This window comes from Camelus dromedarius, chromosome 8 (assembly GCF_036321535.1).
Source record: "Camelus dromedarius isolate mCamDro1 chromosome 8, mCamDro1.pat, whole genome shotgun sequence".
In the NCBI taxonomy this organism is placed as follows: domain Eukaryota; kingdom Metazoa; phylum Chordata; class Mammalia; order Artiodactyla; family Camelidae; genus Camelus; species Camelus dromedarius.
Genome location: NC_087443.1, coordinates 69196024 through 69209648, shown reverse-complemented (window position 1 = coordinate 69209648; position 13625 = coordinate 69196024). Strand labels below are relative to the sequence as shown.

General features: G+C 46.6%; 1 protein-coding gene across 9 annotated transcripts in view; it reads left to right on the top strand.

Moving 5' to 3' along the window:
- ABLIM1 (actin binding LIM protein 1) overlaps nt 1-13625 on the top strand; it is a 282485-nt gene that overhangs the window by 117174 nt on the left and 151686 nt on the right. The window lies entirely within an intron of this gene.

Below are 13625 nucleotides of genomic sequence, written 5' to 3'. Positions count from 1 at the left end.
TACCCACGTGTGAATTTCTCTTGCTATCTTGTAAATGAATTAGTACCATTCTCATCAGGTGCTCCTCCGGTACTCCTCTGACCAGCTCATCCTCACCACCACCGGGCTGTCTGGATGGTGGGATTTCCAGGGCTAAGGAAAAGAACTTCATGTTAAAAAGAAAAGCACAACAAATCCCCTGCCCTCTGCCTCCTATTCATTGATGTCTTAAAAAACGTTTATCCAGAGAGAGCGAGAAAAAACAGACTTCGTTTCCACAGCTAGAGTTAAGGCCGAATGTGGAAAGAAATCTGAGAGGAGGAACACATTGACTTAAATTTCCCCAGAGCCCTTGAGAGCATCTGAGCTGGAGGTGGGGCCAGCTTGGAGATGGTCCTGCCTCTTGCCTCTCTGATGACCTGGGCAGGTGCTCAGAAAGCATGTACAGCTTCACAGACTCCCTCTGTTAAAGAACAACAAATGGACTTTCCAAAGTCCTTCAGGAAAGACGCCCTAAGTGAGACTCAGCCTACTGGGAGCAAAATCTTGGCCCTGATTCTCTGTGAGGAGGGGGCTTCTCTGCGTCATCATGTTCATAGTGCCTGAGAGGCAAGAAGGGGGGTCCTGATATTGCTTGTGGCTCACAGGCCAAAGCTGAAATGCTGAGTATTTTCCTGGGCCAGCATTAGAGAGTCAGAGGGCTTTTCAGAAGGTTCAGTGATGGGTGAGTGGTGCAGGATTTCTTTCCTTTGTGGTGGAGCCTGATCTGGGCACACCGCAGTAGAAACCAGTCCAGCTTCCTGTTTCATTGTGTGTGGGTCTGACGGTGACTCATACAGAGAGGTATGTTTATCCCAAACTGGCAGGAGCTGTGTATTCAAGGGCAAATTTTGTTAACAGTGGGGAGGGTGAATATTTGTATGCATGACCTCTTTTCTCTGAAACATTGTATTTGTGTTCACACTGACATGATTAATGCTCTTATGGGCCACTGTGCCCTTGAGCACACCAGGAATGAGTTTCTATGTCCCATTGCAATCAAACAGGCTGACTTGTTTCAATACTTGGCCTTAACTGTGAAGATGCTGGCTTCCTGGATACTTTCAGGGAAATTACCATCTAGGGCAGTGGTTCTGAAATGTTAGCAGGCATCAGAACCACCTGATGGGCTTGTGAAAACGGGGATTTCTGGGCCCTGTTCCCTGAGTTCTGATTCAGTAAGTCTGACAAAGGGCCTGGGGTTTTGCATTTCTAGCAGTTTTGAGGTGATGTTGAGGCTTGTGGTCCAGGGACTGCACTTTGACACTGTCTAGGTAATCCATGGTTTCTGTGGGTAAAATGATCAGCCTTGCAGGCAGAGAAGCGAGAACTTTTATATAAGTAGCCTCTCTATCCTCTTTGGCTAACTTCCTCTTGCTTACAATGCAGATGGCAAAGAGCATCGTTCTCACTCTGACTCTCCTGCGGCAGAGAATGCAGCTGTAGGTCACAATACAGCAGACTTTCTGTGAGATCTGAGTGGCCAGGAGATGGCTGCTGGGATACGGCACTGGATGTGCAGATGGTGGGCAGGGTGGAGGTGGGAGGAAGTTACAGGACGCATTTTCCTGAGAGTCACCGGGGGCTCAGCTTGTCGTGGGGAAGACAGGGCCTCCAGGCACAGCTGTGCCATTCTGTAGCCCTTATTCCTAATCCTCCAAGGGTTAGGTGAGTACTTTTACTGGGGCTCATCCACCTCTTTGGACTTCTTTGGTAAAAGATAATTTCAGGAGCTATCCTGGCTCACAAAGGCTATAGCCCCCCTCTTTAGTCTTTTATGAGCTAAAACATTAAAACCCGGAGCATTTTACCCACCTTCAGTATGTATGGTCTAGTGGTTAGGGGTCTAGATTGTATCTGTTGTTCAGCAACAATAGATTTTTCAACAATCTCTATTCACGATGTTGTTTGAAACATGCTGAAGGGAGAAATTTAAGAAAAATTAAGAGAAACAGAGAATGGCAGAAGAAGATGGAGTCTCTGATGGGAAATGAGAGAGAGGACTGAGTACCCTCGGAAAAATGGCAGCAGCTATGGGTTCCCAGGTCCATGGAGGGTCCTATAAGTTACACACGGGGCTAGATGAGTGGCTGCTGGGTTGCTCTGTGCCACTTGTGGGACCCCCGTCTGGACAGCCACTGAAGAACAGTTCGAGAGCCGATGGTGGGGATGATATCTGCTGGGCTGGCTTCAGTTGTGCTGTTCCTGCTCACCTGCAAAGCACTACCTGTTCCGCCACGTGTGAAGGTCCCAGCCTGGGACAATGAACCATAGCAATGGGCTTCTTGAGCTCATCACAAATTTATTGAGGTCTGCTCTCTGCAAGGCATTTTGGGGTAACCTGACAACACTGAAAAGTTCCTACCTTCAGTAGTGTAATGAATTAGCCCATGTTGGGAGGGGTGCTGATTGAAAATACAAAATAGAGGCAACACAAGGTGATAGAAAAAGTGTAAACAATATTCTGTTGGGGTTCACAGGAAGGAAGAGTTCGTGTTTTTAAATGAATCAGAAAAGGCTTTACAAAAAAGGGAGCATTTAAGCTTGGCCTTGAGAGGCTCTGTTTATTTCTTCTGGTTAGGGATGGTGTTTAATTCAATTTGTACCCATTACACAGTGTCTGCTCCACAGTAATTGCTCAGTGAATGCTGAGTGAATTAACAAGTAGATGGATGGTGTGTATAGGTCAGGGAGATGGTTATCCTTGTTTAAATGTTTATTCAGAACCTAGTAAGAGATAAGCAATCAAGATATAGAAACAAATAAAATGCAGTTCTTGACCTAGAAGCACTCGCGTTCTAGCCAGGAACATAAACACACGAATAAATAATTATGATACAAGGTGAAATGTATTCAGCAGAGAACTCGTAAAGTAATATGGGACTGCAGTGCAGGGAGTGATTAATTCTACTGGGAGGTCATGGCAGACTAGGCTTTGAAGGATGAATAGGAGCGCAACAGGTAGATAAAAGGGAAATGAGAGAAAGGCGTTCCAGCTGGCAAAATAGAAGCAGTGAAGTACAACCTCTGACTGATGAAACACAGCCAACTGAGAGGGGCAGGAACTGCCATCAGTCTCATGGTACTGCAGTGACCATGAGGAAGGGTAAGTGGAGGGCTTGGTGGGTCAGGCTGAGCTGAGGATGTTCAGAACTGGAGGCTGTACAGAGAGATGCCTCCAAGAATCAGGCCGGTGACCTAAAGGGAGAGAGACTGGGACAAACTGGACAGCATGGCCCTCTCTAAAGGAAGAAGCCACTGTTGTTCTCTCCCAATTCCCACAGAACTAGGAATGGAGGGATGTGGGCCAAGTGGCCAGACTTCCACTTTACAACAGTGACTAGAATAGGAGTTTTTATGTAAAATCTCCAGATGCTTAAATGTTGGCAAATGATTCAACTCTCTTCAAAAAAATCTTTGCGTAGGCCAAACCAAACATGTCTGTGGGCAGGACTCAGCCAGAGGGCCTTCCGATTGTGGTCTGGGGCTTAACACAGTGCGCACCAAACCTGCCCACAGTACGAAGTGCATTTTCACACATCAGGGCTCAAGACTCGTGCACTTATTCATATAAATAGCTAAAATAAAAGTCACATGAAACCACACCTACCTTTACTCTCTGCTCTTTTCTATTTTTTTAACTAAGCTGGTCACCACTCATTGAACCAGTTACCCATTTCACTGGGTCAAGACCTGAAATGTGAAAACTATTAATTTGGAACGTGTGCTATGCTAACTAAACTTTTATTGGATGAAAACAGAAAAAGGAACCATCCTGGGCAACCATGTTTCCTTCTTGGACACTCTTATCATAGTGCTTAACAGATACATTTTGGTTAAATTGGATTTCTTCACTTGCAACTGGAAACATTTCAACAGAATAATTTTAGAATCTTCTAGTGATCGTTTTATCCTAAACAGAAGTTGGCCATAATTTGACATCATCTTTTGGGGTGCTTGATACAATGAAGAACTGGCCTCATTGTTAAATTCAGAGTAAAATGCTGCATGGTTGAAGTTCAGCAGAAAGTCCAAAAGAAATCCCCATCCAGGCCTTATTAGCTTCTAAGCTCAATATTTTTGGAACTACTTTTTCATTTAGCAAATTTCCCCCTATGAACTGTATTCAATATCTTGTAATAACCTTTAATGAAAAAGAATATGAAAACAAATATACATACATACGCATAATACATATATATATGCATAACTGGGACAATATGCTGTACACCATAAATTGATACATTGTAACTGATTATACTTAGATTTTAAAAAATTAAATAGGCAATGAAACACCAAAAAAAAAAAAAAAAAAAGAAGAAGAATTTCCCCCTGTGACTCTGCATCATCTGTCTCCTGTCATCAGGCTCACCTGGTCCCCTTGTTTTTGCGTCACAGCCTGGGAGAGGAGAGCAAGTTCAGGGCTTGGGGGGTCTGTCATGTACCACCTCGCCCACCATCAGTGCTCTTCACCTCCACTGGTTGGGCATCGTGTGCTATATAGCATTCATTGTTGACATAGAGCATTTCAAGAAATATTATAATGTGGGGGCTTTGGAGAGAGGTCAGCCCTCCCCTGGAATGGCTGAGAGAGGAGCTGTCGTAGTAAGCCTCTTGGGCAGCAGGAAACACACGGCCACTCTTGGAGTTCTGGGCATGTCTGCGCTCCCTCCCATCTTGAGCCAGAGGCACCCCTGCAAGTTCCAACAGTACTCAAAAAGAGCTTGGACTTTGAAACAAGAGTGCAGGTGCAGCTTTTTGCTCTCGGAAGGAGCAGCTACGAGGGAGTGACCTCTAGGGAATGGCCAAGCCTGCCATGAAACCAGTACAGCTAGGCCGCAGTGATACGGTGGCTTTGCATAACAATTAGCCGAAGAAGCCAGCTGCTGAACATGAATCAAGCAAACCAGGCCAGACAGAGAGCAGCCGATACAATACTGTCAGGGCTGGGGAACCAGTGCAGTGCAAGACCATCAGGGGTGGCGTCTGACGATGAGGTAGGAAGGGCCCTTTTTTTTACAGGGCCTGTGTGTCGCCGCCCTCCAGGGCACCGTTCTCACCTCCATGCAGGGGAGCGGCTCCCTCTGGAGGTGGGCAGCCCACAGCCTGCGCATCTTCCTTCCCCAGAGGCAGGGGCTGTGGGCAGCGCACGCTGCGGTTGGTATCACACGAATCACGTCTCTGCCACTTCCCGCAGGACGTGGAGCCAAGCTCATCACCGGTGTGAGATTCAATCTTCTCTTCAGTGAAAATAGCACCAAGAACACCCACTTTGCTCTCCAGGTGGGGAGGTTGGATGAGTTACCTGAGAACTTTGAACATTGGAAAGAATTATTGGTGGAGCAACAATAAAAACCGATTAAAAAAAAAACACACGATGGATTGTTCATCAGAAACTAGGCAAGTAGGAGAAAAGGAAATGATGAAATCTAGGAGAAAAAATGTGGTACAATGAAGGAACCTATTCGTAGACTGCACTGCGGAGTCTGGTGGGAAGATGACTACGTTCTCAGACTGTAAACACTGACCACAGTTAATTGAAAAGGTAGTTTACCCATATTAGGCAGAACAGGATGTTCACAGGTAATGGCTGAGTTGGTGTAAGAATGTAGCGATAAGAATAGCAATAAAAATTTCTTAAGACTGAGAAATGTAGCCATGAAGACCAGGAAGAACACTGAACACACCTGCCTATGGGAGGTGGAGGGGCGGGGCGGGGCGGGGCGGGGAGAACAGGCAATTGCCGTGATGCATTATAATCGTGTTTGTTTTTTATGCATAGTAAACCTTTTTAGTTTCTTAAACTTTGAGAAAAATTAAAACATACGGAAGAAATCCTATACTACCTTCTTCATACCTTTAGTGTCAGGGTTAATTCAAAAGAGATAATACATGTAAAAAGCGCAATAAATGCTCACTGAAGGTCGGTTGATCTGGAGCGTTTATTTAAGTAGCAGGGTTGAGTGTTTAGCCCAGAGCCAAAGGGAATGAAAGGCCCAAGATCCCGTGCAGAGAAAATAAAACTAAGATGTAGGCGGGGAGAAGAATTAAATGTGTGGCTGCGGGGAGAGGCAGTCAAACTGCTTGGATTTGTGAAGCCCTTCCCTGGATGTGTCCTTGTCTTTCAAATTTGTCCCTGGTGGTACAGTTGTTCCACTGACCTTGGTAGCTTTGTAAGATTATCCCCTAAGCCTTCAGGACGTTATAGGTTTGCCTGGAGACGACTTGTGTTTATGACTGGGAGCTCTGCAGCCAGACTCGGGGTCCAGATCTCAGCTCTGCTATTCTAATTGTGTGACCTCGGGCAAGTCATTTAACCCCCCAAACTTCGGTTTCTTCGTCGGAAAATAAGGATCTCAATAGTACCAATGTCGTAGGGCTGTTGTGAGGATTGAATCAATTAATGCCTGTAAGGCATTTAGAACCACGCTGGGCACCTAGCAAGCGCTCAGTCGTTGTATGTTCTTGCTGCTGTTACTGCTAGTAGTCCTCTGGACTGAGTCAGATCAGGGGCAGTGTGTTCCCCGAGAAGGAGTTCAGCGATCAGGTAAGTTTCAGGACCCAGGCAAGTGAACGGAGCTGGGACAAGCAAGTTGAAGAACCGCCCATTTCTGCTGGGATGTCTCTTCGAGGTTTACCTCCAGCCCAGCAAAACCTTGTAAACATTTCTCATGCCACCCTCCTCTAGGACCACTTGTGGCTGGTCGTTCCTATGGTCCTGTGAGAGAATATCACTGAGGAATTCCACTGGCTGGATTCTTTTTTTTTTCTTTCTTTTAAAAAATTTTGTTGGGGGGGGCGGTTAGGTATTTATGTATTTATGTATGTGTTTGTTTATTTAACAGTGGTTCCAGGGATCGAACCCAGGACCTCGTGCATGCGAGGCAGGCACTCTTCCACTGAGCTATACCATCCCCCCCTGGCTGGATTCTTGATGCCTACATCCCCTGGGCCAGCAAGCTGACCATCCTAGTTTATCTTTATGCTGTGGAATGAAACGAGATGTCTAATAGTGATTTGGTACAGGAATGTGTGGACCTTATAAGAATGATTGTTTTAACGTGTTTGAGGCCGAAGCCAGATGTGCCCAGGAAGCTGTCTGCCCACTCGACAGCAGTCCCTGCTGGCTCCTCCCCATCATTAGGTCATGTCATGCTCTGGGGACACCGCACTTAGCTTTTCCAAGGCTCTGATGCCATCTCTGCTCCTCCACTCAGGTCATCTCAGCTGGAAGGTGTGCTTTATGTGGTTCTCATTCAGAGAGATGCTTAGTCAGGGTTGATTTGAGGCTGGTCCATCCATAAGCACATTCCTTCAGCTTCTGGGTTTTTCTGAGCTAGAAGCTTAAGCAAGTCTTGCATCGTCTGTCATTAGTTGAGTTTACTGACATCATCAAAATTACCTAATTGATGGAGACTGTTGGTGAACCCAAGGCATTTAACCAACTTCCAGTTTCACCTGGAGGCTGTCACTATGGAAAAGAGACAGAAAACCAGGCTAGTGTTAAGTGAATGAACACATTGGACATACATTTATAGAGCACCAACCTCCTGTTGAGAACTGTGTTAGACCCTGGGAAGACAATGGCAGTTACCTTGCCGTAGACAAGACAGCAGATAAAGAAACGGAATGTTTAGACTGTGGTTAGGTACAAAGCAGTAAACAGAGATGGAGATAGCAGGGGAGCAGGGAGACTGCCTTGACTTAGGTGGTCCCAGGAGGGCCCTCAGAGATGTGGTGTGTGAGCTGCTTTAAGGTGAGAGCAGAAGGAGGAGGAGCCAACCTTGCAAACACCTGGAGGATGAGCCTCCTGGAAAGGGAAGGGGCATGTGTGGAGATCTGGAAGCAGCAGGAACTGGAGCTTGGGAGTCCTGAGAAGAGGGCATGAGAAGAGATGGAGAGGTGGGTGGGCCCTGTGAGCTACACAGGGCATCTTGGGTAGTACAGCAAAAGCTACTCGGAGGCCTTAATTAATAGTGTGATCTGCTAGAATTATATCCCTTAACAATCATTCTAGAGGGTGGAGGTGTAGCTCAGTGGTAGCGTGCATGCTTAGCATGCATGAGGTCCCAGGTTCAATCCCCAGTACCCAAAATAAAATAAAGTAAAATAATGGGCCTGACGAAAAATCATCCTAGTTGCTCTGTAGCAAGGTGATTGAACAAATGAGCCAAAGCCCACACTGTCTGAAGACACAGACTGCCTGCATGCTTCTTAACTGTCCCCTAAACCCCTCCTAACACCCGAACACCCTCACCATGGGTGAGGCACCAGTTACTTAAAAGCATATCCTGTTGTTGCTAACTTTCTGGGAAATCCCCAGTGCTGACACTGGCGTTGATGGAGCTCTAGGCAAATGGTGTTTGTGAATACTCCCCATGAGACGTGAACTGGGGCTGATGGTATCTCATTCAATTTTTTTTTTTTAATCTGGTGGGCTTTTTCTCAAGAGGGCAGCAGAAGTGAAGTGATAATGAGGACCTCTGTCAGGGTGGGGATGTGTTGGTGAAAAACAAATGTGTACCTTAGTGGGGAGGATTCCATGTGTGAGATGTGTAGAGGGTGTTGGGAAATCCTGCTTGTGTGTGTACAGTTGTTGCTTCTGACTGCTGTGCAAATGTTGAGAAGCTGAGACTAACAGATACTAGTCAGACCTGCTCCTGAAAACCGATAGACAGAAAACAGATTAGTGGTTGCCCGAAACTGAGCAGGGAGGGATGGGGAGTGACTGTTCATGGGATGGGGAGTGACTGTTCATGGGTAAGGGTCTCTTTCGGGGGTGATGAAAATGTACCAAAATTACCCAAATTTGCAGTTGTGGTGATGCTCATACAACTCAGTGAATATACCAAAAAACACTGAATTGCATGCTTTAAATGGGTAAATTTTGTGATGTGTGAATGACTTCTCAATAATGCTGGTAAAACAAAACCTGCTGTTCACAGCCTTATGGGTTAAACTGAAATGATGATAGTGAACTCTGTAGGATTCATTAGGTGCCCTGGACATTTACTGGGTATTACACAGCAGAAAAGCAGGTGTCTGTTGCTAAAAGTCACAGAAGACAGCAGAGCCAGAAATTCCACGTGTGTGAGTTGTAGGTGGAGTGCCTGGGCATTCATTTATGATCAAGACCTTAAACTATGGTTCACACTCCCACCCTGAAACACCATGGGCACAGTAACAGCTTCCACTTCGTGAACACTCACTCTCTGCCAGGAAGAGTGCTGAGCACTTTACATACCTTAACTCATCTATCCTCGTAGGTGTTGGGACAGGACTTAACCCCATTTTACAGAAGAGGGAACTGAGGCTTAGAGGAAGAAAAGTAACTAGTTTCAAGCTCCCAGAGGAGTGAAGCCAAGATTCACACCAGTCCTGTCCAGTCAGAATCAGGGCTGCGACCATCACCACTGGAGGTGATCCCTCCCCAAAAGCCATCATGTCTCAGCACCAGGCTCCCGATTTGCCTGCACTGTGAGCTGAAAATAGTCCTAACTCAGCGCCTAAGAAATAGGCCAGACTATACTCTGATTATATCACTCAAGACCTCCACCCTGGGGGAACTGAGGAAACTTTAAATGCCCAGCTTGAAAGGATGCTTCCTTCTTGAAAAATTTTTCTGTTTTCTCTCTCCTCATTTTACACTCTTCCCTTCCTCCTTCTCTTTCTCCCTGTCTCTGTCTGTCTGTGTGTCTGTCTTTCTCTCTCCTTTCCTCCACCTCTCTCCAACTAACCTATCCTACTAAACTGTGAACTCTTTGAGGGCAGGATCTGGGATTTACACGAACATCTTGGGAGAAACGCTGCCACTTTCCCCTGCCATTGCTCACACCCACAAAGGCTCTGTTCAGAAGGCTGGCCTTCTGACTGTGCCCCAGATGTGTCCAGGCTCCCCCCCACCTCCGCTCCAGGCCCTTCCTCAGGCTGTCCCTACTCCCTCAACCCTCCTCCCTTTGTCACCGTTCACCTTCTGCCCACACCACCATCTCAAATTCCACTCCCCACCCCCTGGAACTTTACCTGTTTGACGCAGCCTACTGCATGCTTCTCCCTTCAGCAGTCCTAGCCTATGGTCCATGCCTCTTCTATCATCTTAACTTCCCTGCACAGCTCCTGAGAGGTTCTCTCTCTGTGTCAATCAGCTCCCCAGGTGGGGCTTCCTGTGTGCTGTGCACATACTGGGACCCCTGCCTCCAGAGGCGGGGAGGGGAGGGGTGGTCCGTCTTGAGTTCCCCACAGAGCCTGGAACAACACAGCGAACACAGCGGCTCGCTCCTGGTCAATATTTGTTGACTCTGTTGATAAGTTATTTCCCAAGCGTTGGAAGCTGCATTTAGCAGTTTTAATGGAGACATTTATTTAATGTCTCTCTCTGTCCTCTCCCCCAATCCCGGGTTCCACGTTGGACTTCAAACATATTTTTTTCTTTTCTAGCAATAGACTTCTCTAAGTCTAAGCTTTGCTAAACTTCGGGAAATAGTCTCTTCTCTCTCACTCCAGCAGATGAACCCATGAAGTTAAATAAGAGAATGATCAAAACACTGGGTCATGCTCTCTGTCACCTACATGATGAGGAGAACACCTGGCAGGGTGACAAGTACACAGTGTATGTGTTTGCCTTTTTTTGCAGAGGTAACACCATGCAAAGCTGTCACACAGAAAGCTTGAACAAGCCAGAACTTCAGTTCTGGGAGGAGTGTAAATACCTAAAGAGTAGCTCTGGCATCTGTAAGATCGTGTCTGATTCTGTAAGTTGGATGCTGCGAACATAAATCATTTGCTTTCATCTTCCCCAGGGGTGTACAGTCCTCAAAGAGACCCAAGGGTAGGTGCTTACTCAGAGCGGGAGTGGGAGGGCCAAGAAAGGGGACAAATTCTCCTTTCTGAAATTCACTACCGCCTGAATTAAAAGCCTTGTGATGCCAATGATTAGCAGGTAACTTCGGGCACAGCGGCGTGCTAGTCAGTGTTTAACAACCGGCTCTGGGAGTAGGCACGGAGGAAGCCCTGATTTGTGAAGTTTGCTGATTTCCTTGATGTAAATACTTGCCCTGTGGCTGATTTCAAGCTACTAACGTGAAGTCCCTGAGCACACACTTGGGCAGAGCTGGGGATGGCCAGATCCCTGCAGGAGGCAAGGGCCCTGCAGGAGGCAAGGGCCAGACCTGCTCACCACTCTTGGGGCAAGTTCTTTAGGAACTCTAAAGCTTAGTCTTTTTTTTTTTTTTTTTTAATTTTTATTGGGGGGAGGTAATTTTAAGTTTATTTATCTGTTAATTTTTTTTAAACAGAGGTACGGGGAATCGAACCCAGGACCTTGTGCATGCTAGGCATATACTCTACCACTGAGCTATACCCTCCCCTCTAAAGCTCAGTCTTTATAATTAAAGAATTAGGATAATTTGAGGTTGATGGGATCAAGGAAGATATTCTGTTTGAACACCTTTTGCGCATTGTATGACGTCCCATACATGTATGAACCATCTTCATTCGTTTGTTTAAAATGCTGTTTTTAACTAGTTAGTAATTCTCAGTGTGTCCTGGGCAGTAAGTAGAAGCAGCCAAAAAGAAAAGGCAGAGACCACCGGGAAGCTTCCTGTGCTGTTACCAGACTTTAGTTTGTACTTCTCAGGGACACTTCAATCAACACCTTGGTTCTTTGTTTTTTTAAAGCCCCTCTCAGGTGTCTGGACTTCGAATTAGGGGGGAGAAGGCAATAGTGTTACCAGGCCTAAGTTAACCCCCCTCCCAGGACCCTAGGCCTAAATACTAATAGACTGTGACTCTCTCTCTTAACCTGCTTTTCCATCAATGGCTCCCAGGGGACCACAGTTCTTCCCACTCTCAGCATCAGCACAGAGGTGGCTCTCCAGTGGTCCAGAAGGATGTGGTGTTCTGCCAAGAGGGTTCAGGCTGAAGCCACTGCCTGATTGTTTGACTTGATCCATTTCTAAATGGAATTTCTGGTGCAGGGACAATTCAAGATCTCCGGATGACCTTCAAAGGCTGTATCACATTTCAGACGGGATTTTTATTCTACTTTGGAAATCCCTGCTCGTATAGGTTACTGACAGTCTTTCCTGACATTCAGCTGACTCGGGCATCTGTGTGCCGGGCATCGGTGCCTTGGCAGCTCCCACGGGGAGATGACCTCATGTTGTCTCCTCTTCCACCCAGTGAGGTGTTAGTCCTCCTGTATGGTCTTGGGGAAGTGGAGGCATGTGGCGGGAAAGGCTGGACGGGGAGTCAGGTCTCCCAACTCCTAATCCAAGGTCCTTTCGAGTTACGTTTGGGAGGAGAGGTGGGGCTTTTATACAAATGACTGTGCTCCAAAGCTAGATTACTAAATGCTGCCAGAGAAGGGCTGGGGGAGGTCAACCAAGAGTGTTGCCTCAGTGAGTCATCTCCACCAAAAGGTGTGTCGAGTGAACCACCCTTTTAGAAGCAGGAGGAGGAGACGCCAAGCTGATGTTCAATCCCTTTCTGAGATTAACCTTCATATATCGAAGGCAGGTGTAGCACGGCAGGGCGAAAGCCTCATGCGATTTACACGGAGGAAATTTTCTGGTTGAACAATTATAATCCTAGCACCTCTTGGCCTCGGGGGAATCAGATTAACTGGATTTGAGCCTGTGCTGTTTCTATAATCAGGATCCCAGCTGGCCCATTGCTGACAGTGTCTTTTATGTTTGGAGGGGTAGCAGAGACCTACTGCGTTGCTTCGGAAAAGGCAGATCAAGGGTTGGGACATCTTACAAGGGGAAAGCCACCAGTGGCAGGAAGCTAGAACAGAGCTGTCCTACCGCCTGCTGGGAGTGTTGGTGCCAAGGAGGCCCTGTGCTTTGTGCCAAGTAATAATCCTGATTACCAAACTAACACGGTGTAAGAAAATTAGGTCGTGGAAGCCAATTCGAGAGAAGAGTTGCTTTGGACAACTAATGACACGGTAACAGTGTGCAGCTTCCAGTAACTACCTCTTGCCACAGCAGGAAATGGACTTTTAGGTAAACTGCAAATGAAGCACTCTATGCATTTATTTAAACTCTTGAGTTTCTTGATTCTTAGGCCTAATACTAGCACTGTTCTAGCATAAAGAGAGAGTAGGAGGTGGAGAAAAGCACGGCGGAGGTGGGTGGGGAACACATCTCGGTGACGTGTGTTTACAATTAAATGGGAATTAACGGGGGAGAAGCTTAGAGAGCGTTCCTGGTAATGAAGCAGTCTCTCTGAAATGCAGACTCCCAGGAGAATAGGATTCCTGTCTTTAGGCAGAAACCAAGCTCACCAGCAGAATATCATTTTGTGATTACAAATCCAGACCAGACCTAACCAGAGAGTTTTCCAACCCAGGCCCCCGCTCAGGGTGGAGGCTGCAGGGAAAGTCCTCCCGGTGGCAGGCTGAGTTTCCTTGCTCTGTCCCCCTTCCTCTGTCAGTGTTCTTTTCCCATAAATTGCTGCAGCTTGGAATAATTTATTTTTATATTTGAAACGTTATTTCCCATCTGCTCATTTACCAGCAGGTGTTACCTTTGGGATTATGATGCAATGGGGAGTTCACGACTTCTAAGCTGTATGATCAGAATTTAGTACCTTGCACTAGCTTG